Below are 20,138 nucleotides of genomic sequence, written 5' to 3' on the forward strand. Positions count from 1 at the left end.
CCCACTAGAGGCAACCTCATTATCCTCAGGAACAGCCACCTCTGAGCCACTTGTTCACTGACTGACATTGAGCCTTATTCTGGAACAAGTGTTCTGGAGCATGTCCAGACTCCCTCATCCAAAAAATGGGAAACTGAACCCTGGGATGTATGACTCACCTTAGCTGTAGGTAAGTTAGTTAAGACTTGGAACCCAGGAAATCCAGTTCCCAGGCTAGGAGACTTCCAGGAAGGGAAAGATGAGGAAAAACTCCATTACATTCACTGCTGGGTAGCTCTCAGATGTCTGCAAGCACTAGGGTGGAAGTTTCTTTCCTGTTGCCCCTCAAGTGTGCTTCCGATTTTATCAGCAGACCTGCCTCCATGTAGCAGCAGGAATACAATACTCAGAGCTGTTTCTTCTGGGCTCCAGGGACAGTGGGAGAGTCTCAGCTGTAGTGACCCTAGGAGGCTGTCGTGCAGGTGGTTACTGACTCACATCCAACTCAGGTCCCCTGAACTCCCAATCCTCATTCAACAGCACAGACCTTTGTGTGACTGGGTAACATGAACCTGCATTCACAGCGATCTTCTTAGCCTTCTGGCAACTTAGATACGTGCCTTATGTTTCCTCAGGGAACCACTGGCTGAGCAATGTCGGGGTCGGAGACTAGCCTGGATGCAGGGGATGTGTTCCCTCTTTGATGCTCCAAATAGACCTTGGAGATTCAAAGGCCTTGAGAGAATTACAGTCACCCTTATATTTTGTAATGACTTTCCTTTATGAATATGGTTGGAGAAAAAGGACAGAAACACAGGACAAGGCTGGACAACTCTGGGTCCCAGCTGACTGTGAGTTGAGTTCCAGCCACCAGGCTTCAGAGTCAGGTGCTTATGTTATTCACAAGCCACCTTGAGGAAGCAAAAGTGGAAAGAGTTTTGGGCAGAGAGCAGTGTGGTCAAAGGGCCGTGGGAATCACACGGGGCAAGATGAAACAAGAGTCATTATTTGTTTCTTTGCTCTATCGGTTCCTTGGCATTTCTACTTCTGAGAACAAGTACATGGAGATAGTCAGAGGCATTGGTGGTGCCCCTGGCACCTGATGCTCCTGGTGATAACCAGTTTGTGGACAAGTCCCAGAGTCCAGAGCATATTCAGCCTCATGATAACCCCAGGTTCTCCCTTCTTGGGAAGGCTGACATGGCTCTTTGCTGCTAACTCACAACTGAAGCATAGGATGAGGTCATGGTGGTTGACTTGTGGGCCAAGTTCTAAGCATGGAAGGAAGATTGGCAGTGGAAGGGTAGCCATTTATTAAAGTTGTTTACCTTGGTCCTTAGCAGGGTCGACTTCCCTCATGTAGAAAGTTTTTCTCCCAGATTTTTGCATGGCCAGGTCCTTCTCCACATTCAGCATCATCTCAAATGAATCTCTCTCAGCTTGCTTTCTCTGGCCACTGCACTCTCACAAGCACAGATCCAAAAAGTGCCAGGACACTTCCCTCCGTCAAAACAATAATTATAGTTACAAATGTGTTAAGGTGGGAGAGGGATAATTGAGGCTTTGAGATTAATATATTTATACTACTTTATTTAATAGATACTCAACTGTACAGCACAGGAATTCTGCTCAATAGTCTATAATATCCTTCATGGTAAAAAAAAATCTAAGAAAGAATGCATACATGTGTATTTATAAGGATATTAATTTCCCATATAACTAAGATTAATGCAATGCTGCAAATCAACTACACTCCTATATAAACTAAAACCTAATTTAAAATAATGCTTACATGTAGAGACCCTTGGAGTTCTTTAGATTCACAGGATTTCAGATATGATGTTGGAGATGGCAGACTGGGTGCAGAAATCTAGACATTATCTTAGGTTGCATTTTCTTGAGTTTTGGTGTCTTTTGCTTCTAATGTCACCTTTGATTTGTCTTTGAAGAATCTAATACAAGAGCTTGGAGACACCAACTGGGTGTTAGTTGAAGGATGAGAGGGAAGCACTAGTGGGAGAGTGAAATTCCAGCTCCATAACCTTGGGTTGGGACATGTTTGAGGCACAACTTACATTCCAAGTTCCCTGTGAAAACAGGCTGTAGCTTCGCTCTCTATGACTTGCCTGATATCAGACCCAGACTGGTTTCATCCTGTTTCATGTCCTGCTTTCCCCGAGACGTCGCTGGTTTCTCTGGGAGAATCTTTTTTTTTTTTTTCTTTTTTGCCAGCACTAGGTCTTCATTGCAGAGAAGGAAATGGCACCCCTCTCCAGTACTCTTGCCTGGAAAATCCCATGAATGGAGGAGCCTGGAAGGCTGCAGTGCTTGGGGTCGCTGAGGATCAGACACGACTGAACGACTTCACTTTCACTTTTCAATTTCACTTTTCACTTTCACTTTTCACTTTCATGCTTTGGAGAAGGAAATGGCAACCCACTCTACTGTTCTTGCCTGGAGAATGCTAGGGATGGGGGATCTTGGTGAGCTGCCGTCTATGGGGACTCACAGAATCGAACATGACTAAAATGACACCAGCAGCAGCAAGTCTTCATTGCTGCTCGGGACTTCTATATTGTCAGCGAGCAGGGGCTACTCTGCAATTGCAGTGCACTGGCTTTTCAATCCTGTGCTTTTCTTGATGTACATGACAGGCTCTAGGTCACTCAGGCTCAGTAGCTGTGGGTCACCAGCTTAGTTGCCCTGGAACATTTGAAATCTTCCCAAACCAGGTCTCAAATGCATATCTTAAGCACTGGACCAAAAGGGAAAACACTATGGAAGGAATTTGAAATAAATCACTTTTACATGAAATTTGGCACCATGATCTATTTATGAGGAGACTGATAGAGGATTGTCTCTGCTTCAAGCCACCTCCTGAGAAGAGGACTGATTGAGTTTCCCTTCCCAAGGGTTCTTACAGCGTTGTGAATCTCTCTTGCCATGTAGTTTTGTTCTTGGTTCAGTTTCTGAATCGCACACTAGAGCAAAGCTTCCAAGGGCAGGGCTGCCGTTGACTCACTTCTAAGTATACACCAATAGCTATTGTCTCATTCAGACCTTAATGTCAAGGTAGTTCAGTTCAATTCAGTTGCTCAGTCGTGTCCAACTCCTTGTGACCCCATGAATTGCAGTACTCCAGGCCTCCCTGTCGATCACCAACTCCCAGAGTTCACTCAGACTCACGTCCATCGAGTCAGTGATGACATCCAGCCATCTCATCCTGTGTCATCCCCTTCTCTTCCTTCCCTCAATCCCTCCCAGCATCAGAGTCTTTTCCAATAAGTCAACTCTTCACATGAGGTGGCCAAAGTACTGGAGTTTCAGCTTCAGCATCATTCCCTCCATAGGAATCCCAGGGCTGATCTCCTTTAGAATGGACTGGTTGGATTTCCTTGCAGTGCAAGGGACTCTCAAGAGTCTTATCCAACACCACAGTTAAAAAACATCAATTCTTTGGTGCTCAGCCTGCTTCACAGTCCAACTCTCTCATACATTCATGACCACTGGAAAAACCATAGCGTTGACTAGATGGACCTTAGTTGGCAAAATAATGTCTCTGTTTTTGAATATGCTATATAGGTTGCTCAAAACTTTTCTTCCAAGGAGTAAGCGTCTTTTAATTTCATGGCTGCAGTCACCATCTGCGGTGATTTTGAAGCCCAAAAGAATAAAGTCTGACACTTTCCACTGTTTCCCCACCTATTTCCCATGAAGTGATGGGACCAGATGCCATGATCTTCGTTTTCTGAATGTTGAGCTTTAAGCCAACTTTCTCACTCTCCTCTTTCACTTTCATCAAGAGACTTTTTAGTTCCTCTCCACTTTCTTCCATAAGGTTGGTGTCATCTGCATATCTGAGGTTATTGATATTTCCCCCAGCAATCTTGATTCCAGCTTGTGTTTCTTCCAGTCCAGCGTTTCTCATGATGTACTCTGCATATTAGTTAAATAAGTGGGGTGACAATATACAACCTTGATGCACTCCTTTTCCTATTTGGAACCAGTCTGGTCTTCCATGTCCAGTTCTAACTGTTCCTTCCTGACCTGCATACAGATTTCTCAAGAGGCAGGTCAGGTGGTCTGGTATTCCCATCAATGTCAAGACAAGGCTAACACAAAGATCAGTTATTCTATTATGAGTGTTAGGTTACAGGTTCAATGACAGTAATCAAAAACTAAATAACATTGTCTTAAATACAATTTCAATTATCTGTCATATAATGTTAATGCAGGTCTCTCCACAGAGATGAGGGCCCACTTTTTCTTGTCACATCTTCCACCTGTGCTGCTTATCTTTTGTCTAACATGGCTACTCAAACTCCTGTTATTATATCTGCATTCCAGCTAGTGGGACAGAAAATAATACTTCATTTGGAAGTGACATATCACCTCTACTCAAATTCCACTGGCCAAAGTATCTTCCATGGTCATGACAAACCTGGGGGTGGTGGACACACAGAAGGGCAGGGGAATGTGACCCTACTGAAGAACATTCATGATGAGTAACAAGGGCCTCCATCCTTCATTCATGTCTCTGTAATTCATTCTTCTTTGGTTCTCCCCACACAGCTCTCGGTCTGTTTTAGCCTGCAGATATGAATATGGATGATGTTATAAGAGAGGACCTGGCCCAGGCTGTACAAATATGGAGAAAATAAGAATGGAAAGAGGATAAGGAAGTATAAAAAATCAAAATCTAAAGGAAAGCATGCTTATAATCATAATTCTGCATTTATACGACTTAGGTAAAATGGTTGATGAATCAATTTATAAAATGAAAAATTAGAGAAATGTAAAATATAAATATATTCCCTAAACCCAACAAAATAATAAGGCTATACCATATTAAACACATGGTAGTATCAGGATTAAGTTTGGATACACATTGCAAAAAACTAAAACAACTATAACTTTAGCAAGATAAACTTGATTTGTCTCTCCCTCTGAAAAAAAGTTGGAAGTGGACCAGCCAGAGCTTGGGTGGTATCCATCTCCAAAGTTATATGATTGCCCAATACAACTGTAGGAGTTCCAGCCATCACAACTAAAATCCAGACGACAGTTAGGAAGAAAGTAGGGAAGGGAAGAGTCCCATCTCTCAGCTAAATCAGGTCCTTAAATGCAGTCTTTCAAGAAATCCCTCTTACAGATCTGCTTGCATCTCTAAGTCACCAGTCATGACTAAGAGCCCAGGTGCATAGGAAGTGCAGTCCTGTAGCTACTGGGCTCATGGCTATATAACAAACTATTTTCAGTTTTGAAAGAGAAGTAGAGAATTGATAATTTTGTAGGTAGCTTGCAGCACCTGCCTTAAAGAACAAACAAACAAACAAACAAACAAAAAAGAATGAAATAGGCTGAACGGCTGGCCACAGTGTGGGAGCCAGGAGAAAGGAGCAGCAATGAGAAACAGCTAGATGGATTTGAACTGAGCTCCAGAAAATAGAGGCAGACTCGTCAGTAGAAACCTTCTAAGGAATGAAATGAGGATTACACATACTGCATGATGCAATTTGTTTTGAAAACCAATTTTCCAGCTCAGGTCCCAAATCTCTCTCAATTCTTCAGCTTCTAAATATCTTGTCTTTGTTATCTCACATTCTGACGTACCTGTTCACCTTCCTTATTTCTGTTCACATCACTTCTCCAATAATCCACCAGCATTACAAGATTCAGTATTGAAATCTTAGCAGCACTTTCTAGAAGTGGGTGGAAACACAATGACTATTTCTACTTTAGTATTTGTTTGTCCTTATCAGGTATTTTGGAAAGACTGAAATGGCTAGAATTATGGAGATCTCATGTTTCCTCTAAAATCCCAACCAAGAATGTGCCTTCCTTTGATCTGGAGGGCATGCGTTCACTATTAGATCCACAGGTTTTAGCAGAACAGTTAAGTCCCCTGTATATGAACAAGTTACATTTGAAAGGGGGGTTCAAAAATCCCAATTTCTTCATAAATCCAGCAAAGTTATCTAGGTAGCGAACTAAGACAATTGGCTATATATTACTGTAGTTTAATTGCTTTATGATACTTTTCACACAAATAATACTTTTTATAAAACAATAAAACAAACATTTTAAATCTTGTGTACCTGGATAAGGCATGGCAATCCACTCCAGTATTCTTGTCTGAAGAATCCCCATGGCAAGAGGAGCCTGGCATACTGCAGTCCATATGTTGAAAATTCAGACACCGCTGAGCAACTAAGCACACCTTTAAAAATAGAATAGTAGCAGCATCTCCATTACCGCTGCATTTATGCTTCCTTTCAGACAATGCAGGCTTGAAATAAAAGTCCTGCACTATTGTACTCCATACAGTCTGTACAGTAAATTACACAAATGCACAACAACTTGTCCTGGATATGCCCACAACAATGTGTGTCAGATCTGTGAACTAACTGATGTGATTGCACATGAAATGCACTTTTACATGTTTGAAAGTTTTCAACTTGAAAGTTTGTATGTAACAAACTTGCTACACAGGTTTTCAGTGAATGTATGTAGTGAAGGAACAAGAGAGGAGAGTAAGGAGCTGCCTGTTGTTTCCATTTTTGCGTGTATTATGGCCACTTTGAATAGGAATTTCTTTGGGTGTAATTGAGGCCTGGTGTATGGGAACATGGTTGCAAGTGATAGAGGACCCGGATATCAGGAGGTAGGACAAGAGCCGTGGTTGGTTGAAAAGAGCCAAGAGTGCGAAATAGGAGAAAACAAGTTTTCACTGGTTTTTGTGAAAGATTCGGCAAATATCATCCAGCTTTCTGTGTAGTGATTGTGCTGTGGTTTAGAGGAGCAGTCCCTGTTGCCCAGAATGAGCAAGAGAGACAGAACCATGAAAATCAAACATGTATGTCTACTATTGTCTATTTATGTCTACTATTGTCTATGTATGTCAAGTACGTCTAGTATTGAAGAGATGTAAGTCTTGTAATTTATCTGCTCCTTCCTGGGCAGAATTAGAGTTGTAAAAGAGGGAAGGTCTGCACTATGCTAGCACCTTCTTTTTCTTCTGTCTAATGAATATTGATTTCTAATGCCATTTCGTTATAAACATAGGATGTACTTTGTATGACTGAAGTCTTCTAAGTAATTGTTCCATAGAAACTTTTGGTGCTGTTCTGTGTCCAGGCATATGGGACCCTGGAGCCTGGCAGGCTCTGTTTTGGCTTCACAGTTCAGTGTATGGAGATCTGCTGTCATTTGGGCTCTGGGGTATATCTTCAGTCTGGGTTCACATCTGAGGGGTTAACTCTAGTTGGGTTTAATTCTATTATCTTACTCTTTATCTTCAGTTTGCCCCATGGTCTTTCTTCCCATGTTTCTTTTTATCCCTGACTTCTTTGTGACTGAGTAGTTTTTTGGATTCCCTTTTATATCCTTTGTCATTTTATTCACTGTAACTGTTTTTTAAGTAGTTTTAAGATCCATGGTATGCATTTTTAACTTGCCAGTCTATCATTATTAATTATAATTATTAAATTATTTACTCATTTATCACTTATTTGTCTGTACTGGGTCTTAGTGTGGCATGAAGGATTTTCCTTCTGGTAGGGACTCTCTATTTGAGGAGCCCAAGCTCAGTACTTGCAGCGTGTAAACTCTATTTGAGACATGCAGGCTTAGTTACTCAGTGGCATGTGGTATCTTAGTTATCTGGCAAAGGAACATACCTTTGCCATTTGCAAATTATTTGCATTACAGAGCAGATCCTTAACCACTGGACCACCAAGGAAGTCCTTATATTTACCTTTTAATGCATATTACATGTTTATAATTTTGAGTACTCTTCATTCCCTCTGTAGACGCAGATTTTCACTTGTTTTAAATTCCTTCTAACTTGAGCCCTTTAAAAGAAAAAAAAACACTTTTATTACATTGGTCGGTTGGTGGGGATGCAATCTTGAAGTTGTTGTCTGTCTGAGAAAGTATTCTATCTTGTTTTTGATATGTATTTCTCCTGGATATAGAATTCTGAGTCAATTATATTTCTCTCAGCAATTAAATGTGGGGCCAGTGTACCCTGGCTAACGTTGTTTCATTTGCCTAATCTGCTGTCATCCCCATTTTTTGTTCTACTGTGTCTGTTTTTCCTTCTGGTTACATTTCTTTGGTTGATTGTCTTAATCCATGAATTATGATGTGCCTTTGTAGAGTTGTCATATTTCTTGTCCTTGAGTTAAATGAGATTCTGTGTTAATGGGTTAAAGCTTTCATCATAGCTGGACATTTTTTAACCAGTAATTATGAAGTTCTTTTATCTATTCTCCTGTCTTTCACTTCCTGTGTGATTCCATTTACATATGTTTTGGCACTCTTAAAGTTACTTCAAAGCTCTCTGATGCACAATTAATTTTCACCCACAGTTTTGCATTTCTATTCTACATATCTCTATTTAACTAATCAATATTTTTCAGCTTCATGAATATAAGGATTATTGATGTAGTAAGCATTTTAATGTCCTTCTCTGCTAATTATGTAATATATATTTTATTTGTGTTTTAACAAATTGATTTTGCCCTTGTTATGGATATTTTCTTGCTTCTTTATGCATCTGTATTTTTTTCTTTTTAAATTTATTTATTTATCTTAGTCAGAGGATAATTACCTTACAATATTGAGATGAAACTAGGAAAAATATTTTCACAATTTATATGGAAATTTTAAATTGGACCATGGATATGGTCACTTTACTTTGGATGCTGGATTTTTTTCTAATTTTTATAAATTATTCCTTTTACTATTTGCAAACACTGCTAATTTCTTGGAAACAATTGCATTTTTTAAACGTTTGCTGTAATGTTTTTTAAGCTGAGATGAAACCAGCCTTTAGACCAGGTTTACTATTCCCCACTAGAAAGGCAATATTGTCTTCAGGGCCCTATTGATCTCATGGGAATTATGAGTCATTTTGGGGACAGTCCTTAGATGGTGGAGGATCCCCAAAAGATTCATCAAAAGAACATTTGAATGCTGAGTAAATTCCACAAAACTACTTCTGAATGCAGGCAGAGGATATAAGGCACCCAGGAAAGCAGCCCATTGTCTTCAAAAGGAGGTAGGAAAAAATATAACAGATAAAAAAAGAGAAAAAATAGGTAAGGATGGAGATCCATCCCGGGAAGGGAGTCTTAAAAAATAGAGGAGCTTCCAAACACCAGGAAACACTGTCACTGATGGGTCTGTGGCCACCCTTGGAAGCTCAGAGGGCAACATAAGTGGGAGGAAAAATAAATAAATAATTTAAACACACAGATTACATGCCCAAAAGTAACTCCAAGCAGAGAAGCAGTGCAGACGCCCACATCCGCCACTAGCAAGCAGGGACTGGGCAGGGAGGTGCGGGCTGCATTGCTCAGAGTAAGGACCAGGCCTGAATGCCCTGAGGGCAATCTGAGGGAACTAACTTGAGATAGCAAACCAGACCCTGGGATAGCTACCCCTGCAAAAAGCCCTAAACTAAGACACCGCCTGGTCTGCTCACAGTCAAAGGATGTAGCCGGCTGCGGACTGGCCCCTCCCCTGCCAGGGACAGGAGAGTGAGGGTAGCCAGAGCCCGAAGGGGGCAATCATGGCACCAGAGAGGCATCATCTACCTAACTGCAAGCAGGCTTCATTGCTAACCAAGTCTTCTTGGGATTCTGGATGGTCAATATCTTCCTGAGAAGGTGTGCTGGTTGTACACCCAGAAAACTGAGCAGCAGGGACAGGAGAGGCAAAAAGTGGGAACGACCATGCTCACCAAATACCTGGTCACCTGAGCGGCTCGCATCTGGGAAGGGCACAAAATGCAGGCCCAACCGAGTCTTCGCCTTTGAGGAGTATCCAAGTACCTGAGCGGCTTAGACCTGGGAAGTGCATGCAACCCAGGGCTTGCCTCAGACAGCTCCTGGCAGAGCAACCAAGAGCCTGAACAGTATAGACTGGGAAAGCACACACACTGTGAGCAGGGGCAAACCCAGTGTGCCTGAGACACTGGGAGCACTCCCCACACATGCCAGTGATATTTGTTTGCAGTGTTCCTCCCTCCCCACAGCACGAGAGAACAAGTGAGCCTAAAAAAATGTCCACCACCACCTGCTTTGGTTAAGACAGAAATTAAACACTGAAGAGACCAGCAAACAGAAGAAGCTAAAACAGAGGGAACCACCCTGGAAGTGACAGATGCAAAAGATTAAAACCCTGCAGATAGCACCAACTACATAGGAAGGGACCTATAGATCTTGAGAAAAATAAGCTGGATCAAGGAACTATCTAAAGTGAACTGACCCCACACTGTCCACAACAACACCAGAGAAAGTCCTAGATATATTTTTACTATTTTCATTCTTTAAATTTAATTTTTAAAAATTTTGAGTCCTCTACTACTCCTTTAAATTTCATTTTTATAACCTACTATTACTTTGAAAAAAAAGATCCTATTTCTTAAAGCAAACCTCATATATATATATATATATATATACACACACAAATATATATATGTATATATATATATGTTATATTTTTTGTGTTTTTTCTTTAATATTGTATTTTTGAGAATCCAACTTCTACTCTAGATTTTTAACCCTAGCTTTTTGGTATTTGTTTCAATTTTGTACCTTTAAGAACCCAATATTCAGTAACCATTTTTACTTGGGTGAGAGATCACTGGCTTGATTGCTATCTCTCCCTTTGGATCTCATTTTTCTCCACCAGGTTGCCTCTATCTCCTCCCTGCCCCTACTCTTCTATACTCAATTCTGTGAATCTCTTCGTGTGTTCCGGACTGCTGAGAACACTTAGAGAACTGATTACCTGCTGGATCTGTCTCTCTCTTTTTGATTCCCTCCTTTACCCGCTCTGGCCACCTCTGTCTCTTTACTCCCTCTTCTCTTCTCTGTGTAACTCTGTGAGCATCTCTGAAGGATCCAGACTGTGGAGAGCAGAGAGTGAAGGGATTACTGGCCAGCTTGCTCTCTCCCCTTTTGATTCCCCCTCTTCTCCTCCTGGTCACCTCTATCTCCACCCTCCCTCTTCTCTTATCTGTGAAAATATGTGAACATCTCTGAGGGATCCAGACTGCGGAAAGTACATAAGGAAGTGATTACTGGTAGCTTTCCCTCTTCTCTTTTGATTACCCCTCTTCTACTCCTGGTCACCTCTACCCCCCTTCCTCCCTCTTCTCTTCTCCGTGTAACTCTGTGAACCTCTCTGGATGTCCTCACTGTGGACAAACTTTTCATGTTTAACCTACATGTTTTATCATTGTTGATGTATAGATGGAGAAGTTTTGATGCTATTGTAAGAATAAGACTGAAACCCAGAGGCAGGAGGCTTAAGTCCAAATCCTGAGAACACCAGAGGACTCCTGATTCCAGGGAACACTAATCGATAGGAACTCATCAAATGTCTCCATATCTACACAGAAATCAAGCACCACTGAAGGGCTAACAATTTCAAGAGAAAGACATACCATGAAAATTCTCCAGCAACACAGGAACATAGCCCTGAAGTTCAAAATACAGGCTGCCCAAAGTCACTCCAAACCCACTGACTTCTCATAACTCATTACTGGACAGTAAATTGCACTACAGAGGGAAGAAATCCAGCTCCACCAACAAGAAAACACAAGCTTGCTTAACCAGGAAACCTTGACAAGCCACCCGTCCAAACCCACCCACAGTGAGGAAACTCCACAATAAAGAGAACTTCACAAACTGCCAGAATACAGAAAGGAAAGCACAAACACAGAAATATAAACAAGAAGAAGAGGCAAATAAATACCCAGCAGGTAAAGGAAGAGAATAAATGTCCACCAAACCAAATAAAAGAGGAAGAGATAGGAAATCTACCTGATAAAGAATTCCAAATAATGATAGTGAAAATGATCCAAAATCTTGAAATCAATAAGGAAATACAGATAAATAGCCTGGAGACAAGGATTGAGAAGATGCAAGAAAGGTTTGACAAGAACATAGAAGAAATAAAAAAGAGTCAATATATAATGAATAATGCAATAAATGAGATAAAATAACACTCTGGAGGGAACCAACAGTAGAATAACGGAGGCAGAAGATAGGATAAGTGAAGTAGAAGATAGAATGGTAGAAATCAATGAAACAGAGAGGAAAAAGAAAAACAAATTAAAACAAATGAGGACAATCTCACAGACCTCTGGGACAATGTTAAATGCCCCAACATAAGAATCACAAGTGTCCCAGAAGAAGAAGACCAAAAGAAAGACCTTTAGAAAATACTGGAGATAAAAGTTGAAAACTTCCCTAAACTGGGGAAGGAAATAATCACGCAAGTCCAAGAAATCCAGAGAGTCCCAAACAGGATAAATCCAAGGCCAAACACCCCAAGACACATATTAATCAAATTAATGAAGATCAAACACAAAGAAGAAATACTGAAAGCAGCAAGAGAAAAACAACATATAGCACACAAGTGGATTCCCATAAGGAAAACAGCTGATCTTTCAATAGAAACTCTTCAGGCCAGGAGGGAATGGCAGGGCATACTTAAAGTGATGAGAAAAAAAAAAAAAAAAAAACTAGGACAAAAACCCTACAGTCCAGATTATTATACCCAGCAAGGATCTCATTCAAATACGAAGGAGAAATCAAAAGCTTTATAGATGAGCAGAAGCTGAGAGAATTCAGCACCACCAAACCAGCTCTCCAACAAATGCTAAAGGATCTCGTCTAGACAGGAAACACAGAAAGAGTGCAGAAACTCAAACCCAGAACAATAAAGTAAATGGCAATGGAATCATACTTATCAATAATTACCTTAAATGCAAATGGGTTGAATGCCCCAAACAAAAGGCAAAGACTGGCTGAATGGATAAAAAAAACAAGACCCCTATATATGTTGTCTACAAAAGAACCACTTTGAAACAAGGGACACATACAGACTGAAAGTGAAGGGCTGGAAAAAGATATTCCATGCAAATAGAGACCAAAAGAATGCAGGAGTAGCAATACTCATATCAGATAAAATAGATTTTAAAACAAAGGCAGTGAAAAGAGACAAAGAAGGACACTACATAATGATCAAAATATCAATCCAAGAAGAAGATATAACAATTATAAATATAAAGGCACCCAACATAGGAGCACCACAATATGAAAGACAAATGCTAACAAGTATGAAAGGGGAAATTAACAATAACACAAATGTTGGGAGCTGCGTTAGGCATTACTGACAAAATGGAGGCACGGGCCCAACACCCTCTCCTCATTCCGCAGGCACGGAACCGGGATGAAGGAGTTAGGTCTTGTGATTCTGACTTGTTCTTTCCTTTCTTCCGTTGACTGGAAAGAATGTTAAGGTGCTTATTGTTCTTGAGAGAAACATGAGACAGCACAAAGCCTTCTGCTTTTCTGCCCAGAAAATAATCTATAAAGGAACCACTGACATTTGTTCAAGGATCTTTACAAAGAATGTTCTAGGATGAGCGCATCGGCCACAGCTTGAGGCCATGGGAGGATTGTTTTCTGAGACCTGTTTGTGAAGGAAATATTTATGGCAAAAGAAGTTTGCTGAGTTTCAGTTCAGTTCAGTTCCGTCGCTCAGTCGTGTCTGACTCTTTGTGACCCCATGAACTGCAGCACGCCAGGCCTCCCTATTTATCACCATCTCCCGGAGTTCACTCAGACTCATGTCCATCGAGTCCGTGATGCCATCCAGCCATCTCATCCTCAGTCGTCCCTTTCTCCTACTGCCCCCAGTCCCTCCCAACATCAGAGTCTTTTCCAATGAGTTAACTCTTCCCATGAGGTGGTCAAAGTACTGGATTTTCAGCTTCAGCATGATTACCTCCAAAGAAATCCCAGGGTTGATCTCCTTCAGAATGGACTGGTTGGATCTCCTTGCAGTCCAAGGGACTCTCAAGAGTCTTCTCCAACACCAGTTCAAAAGCATCAATTCTTCAGTGCTCAGCCTTCTTCACAGTCCAACTCTCACATCCATACATGACCACAGGAAAACCCATAGCCTTGACTAGACGGACCTTAGTCGGCAAAGTAATGTTCCTGCTTTTGAATACGCTATCTAGGTTGGTCATAACTTTTCTTCCAAGGAGTAAGCGTCTTTTAATTTCATGGCTGAAGTCACCATCTGCGGTGATTTTGGAGCCCAAAAAAATAATGTCTGACACTGTTTCCACTGTTTCTCAATCTACTTCCCATGAAGTGATGGGACCGGATGCCATGATCTTCGTTTTCTGAATGTTGAGATTTAAGCCAACTTTCTCACTCTCCTCTTTCACTTTCATCAAGAGACTTTTCAGCTGCTCTTCAGGTTCTGCCATAAGGGTGGTGTCATCTGCATTTCTGAGGTTATTGATATTTCTCCTGGCAATCTTGATTCCAGCTTGTGTTTCTTCCAGTCCAGCATTTCTCATGATGTACACTGCATAGAAATTAAATAAGCAGGGTGACAATATACAGCCTTGATGCACTTCTTTTCCTATTTGGAACCAATCTGTTGGTCCATGTCCAGTTCTAAGTGTTGCTTCCTGACCTGCATACAGATTTCTTAAGAGGCAGGTTAGATGGTCTGACATTCCCATCTCTTTCAGAATTTTCCACAGTTTATTGTGATCCACACAGTCAAAGGCTTTGGCATAGTCAATAAAGCAGACATAGATGTTTTTCTGGAACTCTCTTGCTTTTTCCATGATCCAGCAGATGTTGGCAATTTGATCTCTGGTTTCTCTGCCTTTTCTAAAACCAGTTTGAACAGCAGGAAGTTCACGGTTCACATATTGCTGAAGCCTGGCTTGGAGAATTTTGAGCATTACTTTACTTTGCTGAGTTTAGAGTTTAGGAATAATTAAGAATAGCTAGAAACCTTTTAAAGAGATAATGATCTTAAAATGCTAGGGGCAAACAGGATTTAGAAAGATAGGAAATAAAGGGAATGGGACTTGAGTTACAATGTAATCACAAGTGGATTCTGAGAGAGTGGCTGAAACAGAAATTCTGTTTATAGGGCAACAGTGATTTCTGGAGACAATAAACCTGGGTGGGGAAAACTAAAACTGTCAAACCTCTGATGTAATGCTTTGGTCAAAGTATAAAAGAAAACCTGAAGCCTGAAATAAACATGTAGTTCCGTACTTTGAGTCAGAGGCTACATTATCATCTGCTGACACTGCTCACCCCTTCAGGCTGATTCCCTGGCTGCTGGAGCTGACTTTGGCACACAATAATAGTGGGAGACTTTAATACTCCACTCACACCTATGGCTAGATCAACTAAACAAAAAATTAACAAGGAAACACAAACTTTAAATGATACAATAGGCCTGTTAGACCTAATTGATATCTATAGGACATTTCACCCCAAAACAATGAACTTCACCTTTTTCTCAAGTGCACACAGAAGATTTTTGAAGATAGATAACATCTTGGGCCATAAATCTAGCCTTTGAAAATTAAAAAAAAGAAAAAAGAAAAAAATCATTCCAAGCCTTTTTTCCAACCGCAGTGAAGTAAGGTTAGATCTCAATTACAGGCGGAAAACTATTACAAATTCCATCATATGGAAGCTAAACAACACGCTGATGAATAACCAACAAGTCACAGAATAAATCAAAAACAAAATCAAAATATGCATAGAAACTAATGAAAATGAAAACAATATAACCCAAACCCTGTGGACACTGTAAAAGCAGTGCTAAGGGGAAAGTTCATAGCAATACAGGCATACCTCAAGAAACAAGAAAAAAGTCAAATAAATAACCTAATTCTACACCTAAAGCAACCAGAAAAGGAAGAAATAAAGAACCCCAGAGTTAGTAGAAGGAAAGGAATCTTCAAAATTCAGGCAGAAATAAATGCAGAAGAAACAAAAGAGACCATAGCAAAAATCAACAAAACCAAAAGCTGATTCTTTGAGAGGATGAATAAAATTGACAAACCATTAGCCAGACTCATCGAGAAACAAAGGGAGAAAAATCAAATGAATAAAATTAGAAATGAAAGTGGAAAGATCACGACAGGCAACAAAGAAATACAAAGGATCATAAGAGACTATTATCAGCAATTATATGCCAATAAAATGAACAACATGGAAGAAATGGACAAATTCTTAGAAAAGTACAACTGTCCAAAACTGAACCAGGAAGAAATAGAAAATCTTAACACACCCATCACAAGCATGAAAATTGAAACTGTAATAAGAAATCTTCCAGCAAACAAAAGCTCAGAACCAGACGGCTTCATAGCTGAATTCTACCAAAAATTTAGAGAAGAGCTAACACCTAACCTACCAAAACACTTCCAGAAAATTGCAGACAATGGTAAACTTACAAACTCATTCTATGTGGCCAAAATTACCTTAATACCAACCCCTGACAAAGATGCAACAAAAAAAAAGAAAACTACGGGCCAATATCTGCTTATTTAACTAATATGCAGAGTATATCATGAGAAATGCTTGGACTGGAAGAAACACAAGCTGGAATCAAGATTGCCGGGAGAAATATCAATAATCTCAGATATGCAGATGACACCATCCTTATGGCAGAATGTGCTAAAAAGTCTCTTGATGAAAGTGAAAGAGGAGAGTGAAAAAGTTTCCTTAAAGCTCAACATTCAGGAAACAAAGATCATGACATCCGGTCCCATCACTTCATGGGAAATAGACAGGAAAACAGTGAAACAGTGTCATATTTTATTTTGGGGGGCTCTAAAATCACTGCAGATGGTGATTGCAGCATGAAATTAAAAGACGCTTACTCCTTGGAAGAAAAGTTATGACCAACGTCTATAGCATATTCAAAAGCAGAGACATTACTTTGCCAACTAAGGTCCGTCTAGTCAAGGCTATGGGTTTTCCTGTGTTAATGTATGGATGTGACAGTTGGACTGTGAAGAAGGGTGAGCACTGAAGAGTTGATGCTTTTGAACTGTGGTGTTGGAGAAGACTCTTGAGAGTCCCTTGGACTGCAAGGAGATCCAACCAGTCCATTCTGAAGGAGATCAACCCTGGGATTTCTTTGGAAGGAATGATGCTAAAGCTGAGACTCCAGTACTTTGACCAGCTCATGGGAAGAGTTAACTCATTGGAAAAGACTCTGATGTTGGGAGGGATTGGGGGCAGTATGAGAAAGGGACGACCGAGGATGAGATGGCTGGATGGCATCACAGACTCGATGGACATGAGTCTGAGTGAACTCCCGGAGATGGTGATGGACAGGGAGGCCTGGCATGCTGCGATTCATGGAGTTGCAAAGAGTCGGACACGACTGAGTGACTGAGCTGAACTGAACAGGCCAATATCACTGATGTAAACAGATACAAAAATCCTTAACAAAATTCTAGCAACCAGAATCCAACAACACATTTAAAAAGATCATGCATCATAATCAAGTGGTCTTTATCATAGGGATGCAAGGATTCTTCAACATCCATAAATCAATCAATGTAATACACTGCTGGGGTCCAGCCCCAGTAGATCCAGGGTAATTCGAAGGGGAGATGGAATCAGCATCCTAGGAAAGAGCTATTTAATTAGAAATATAAAGAGAGATTAGGAAAAAATGGTGTAGTAGGAAAATTAGTGAATAAAAGGGGCTGAATATCTTGGTTTATGTGGAATACCAATAAAACCTTGAGACAAGAGGTTTCCACCACCTACGTAGGCCACAGGTATCTTTCCATTTTCTCAAAGGAGAGGAGACGCTGAGGCCTATCCAGTCAGATCTTAGAAGCCCCAGGCATAATTATCAGGCTTGGTGAGCATCCATGCTCCAGATGGGAATTCAGTCAGAAAAGAAGAGAATGAGAAGAAACCACATGGGGGAATCAGTCTTTACAGGAACTGATCCATATTCTTTATTTTCCAGGTTTGCTTATATACTTTTTGTTATATGTAGAGATAGAATACAAAGTCATGCAGGGTCAGCAGACGTGACCCTTATCAAAATCAGGTGCTTTATACAGACACATACAAAGGTTTTAAGGGATTTACATCATCTTCTGGCCTTGAGGCCTGCTGACATTTTATGACCTCTTTTTTTCTGATAACGGTCAGTCAACCAGAAAACTTATTTTATTTTTTCCCAAGAGTGATTTTTCTTAAACCAGGTGTCACCCATCCGAAGGTACCAGATAAAATTTCATTCCCATAGGGTGAGGGCATAGTGGGTTACAATTAAGAAAGGAATTTACTTAACCTAAGGCTTAACATGATTAATCTTAAAGGTGAATACTTATTTCTCCTATATGCTAGTTATATATTTGTATAAGGGCAGGGGATTTAACAGCAAAAACTGGCCCAATAAATGAAAAACCCTTCACCAGTATAATTTCTAACCAAACCAATAATACTATACTAATAATTTTCTAACTTCTCAAAAGAATCTGTATTTAGAAAGTTTAAAGTATCTCATGCCTCTCACAGTTGGGAGGATGTGAACAATCACATGTGGCTGGACGAGCCTGTCAGGCAGGCTAGAGAACTTTCAGAGGAGTTTGTGAACTGAAACACTCTTCTCATGCCCAAGAATTTATTGAGTGGAGCTCTAAGTTAACGCCTTCTCAAAGAGAGGTGGTGGGGGACAGCCCCCATAAAGTCAGAGGTATAAGTGAGAACATAAAGCAGTAAAGTAGGCAGACTCTGGTTTTGGGGGTAGATGCTCAGGAACAGGGGGTCTCCTGAGGCTCAATCCCGCCTTTGCATATGCCGAGTCTCCTTTCTCATGACCTTTGCCACGGGCGGAGTTCCTGACCCTGGCTCCCGGCAATACACCACATTAACAAATTGAAAAATAAAAGCCATATGATTATCTCAATAGATGCAGAGAAAGCCTTTTCAAAATTCAAAATCCATTTATGATCAAAACTCTCCAGAAAGCAGGACCAGAAGGAACATACCTCAAAATAAAAAAACCTATATATGACAAACCCACCACAAACTTTATCATTAATGGTGAAAAATTGAAAGCATTTCCCCTAAAGTCAGGAAAAAGACAAGGGTGCTCATTCTCACCAGGGTCATTTATTTATCTGGAATTGAGGTGCAGGAGTTGCTTGTACATTTTTGAGATTAGTTCTCTTAAGTTGTTTCATTTGCTATTGTTTTCTCCCATTCTGAAGGCTGTCTTTTCAGCTTACTTATGGTTTCTGTTGTTGTGCAGATTTTAATTTTATTTATGAGGACCTACAAGACCTTTTAGAACTAACACCCAAAAAAAGATGTCCTTTTCATTATAGGGCACCGGCATGCAAAAGTAGGAAGTCAAGAAACACCTGGAGTAACAGGTAAATTTGGCCTTGGAATGTGGAATGAAGCAGGGCAAAGACTGACAGAGTTTTGCCAAGAAAATGCACTGGTCATAGCAAACATCCTCTTCCAATAACACAAGAGAAGACTCTACACATGGACATCACCAGATGGTCAACACCGAAATCAGATTGATTATATTCTTTGCAGCCAAAGATGGAGACGCTACATACAGTCAACAAAAACAAGACCAGGAACTGACTGTGGCTTAGATCATGAACTCCTTATTGCCAAATTCAGATCAAATTGAAGAAAATAGGGAAAACCACTAGACCATTCAGGTATGACCTAAATCAAATCCCTTATGATTATACAGTGGAAGTGAGAAATAGATTAAAGGGTCTAGATCTGATAGATAGATTGCCTGATGAACTATGGGATGAGGTTCATGGCATTGTACAGGAGACAAGGATCAAGACCATCCCCATGGAAAAGAAAGGCAAAAGAGCAAAATGGCTGTTTGGGGAGGCCTTACAAATAGCTGTGAAAAGAAGAGAGGCGAAAAAGCAAAGAAGAAAAAGAAAGATATAAGCATCTGAATGCAGAGTTCCAAAGAATAGCAAAAAGAGATAAAGCCTTCTTCAGCAATCAGTGCAAAGAAATAGAGGAAAAGAACAGAATGGGAAAGACTAGAGATCTCTTCAAGAAAATTAGAGATACCAAGAGAACATTTCATGCAAAGACGGGCTTGATGAAGGTATGGACCTAACAGAAGCAGAAGATATTAAGAAGAGGTGGCAAGAATACATCGAAGAACTGTACAAAAAAGATCTTCACGACCCAGATAGTCATGATGATGTGATCACTAATCTAGAGCCAGACATCTTGGAAAGTGAAGTCAAGTGGGCCTTAGAAAGCATCACTATGAACAAGGCT

The 20,138-nt window shown here is 40.5% G+C and overlaps 1 long non-coding RNA gene across 3 annotated transcripts; it reads right to left on the reverse strand.

The window, feature by feature from the left end:
• Positions 1 to 1,548: 1,548 nt before the first annotated feature.
• On the reverse strand, positions 1,549 to 14,483 carry LOC132659117 (uncharacterized). 3 transcript variants are annotated; one of them, XR_009599093.1, is made up of 4 exons: positions 13,789 to 14,483; positions 7,736 to 7,832; positions 6,078 to 6,199; positions 1,549 to 4,569 (listed from the first exon to the last, which is right to left on the reverse strand). It is a non-coding gene; the product is annotated as an uncharacterized LOC132659117 (long non-coding RNA). The 3 variants fall into 3 exon arrangements; XR_009599092.1 differs by lacking the exon at positions 13,789 to 14,483 and adding an exon at positions 11,438 to 11,556; XR_009599094.1 differs by lacking the exon at positions 13,789 to 14,483 and adding an exon at positions 10,780 to 10,897.
• Positions 14,484 to 20,138: the final 5,655 nt, after the last annotated feature.

Source organism: Ovis aries, unplaced genomic scaffold (genome assembly GCF_016772045.2).
Source record: "Ovis aries strain OAR_USU_Benz2616 breed Rambouillet unplaced genomic scaffold, ARS-UI_Ramb_v3.0 scaffold_87, whole genome shotgun sequence".
NCBI classification, from domain to species: domain Eukaryota; kingdom Metazoa; phylum Chordata; class Mammalia; order Artiodactyla; family Bovidae; genus Ovis; species Ovis aries.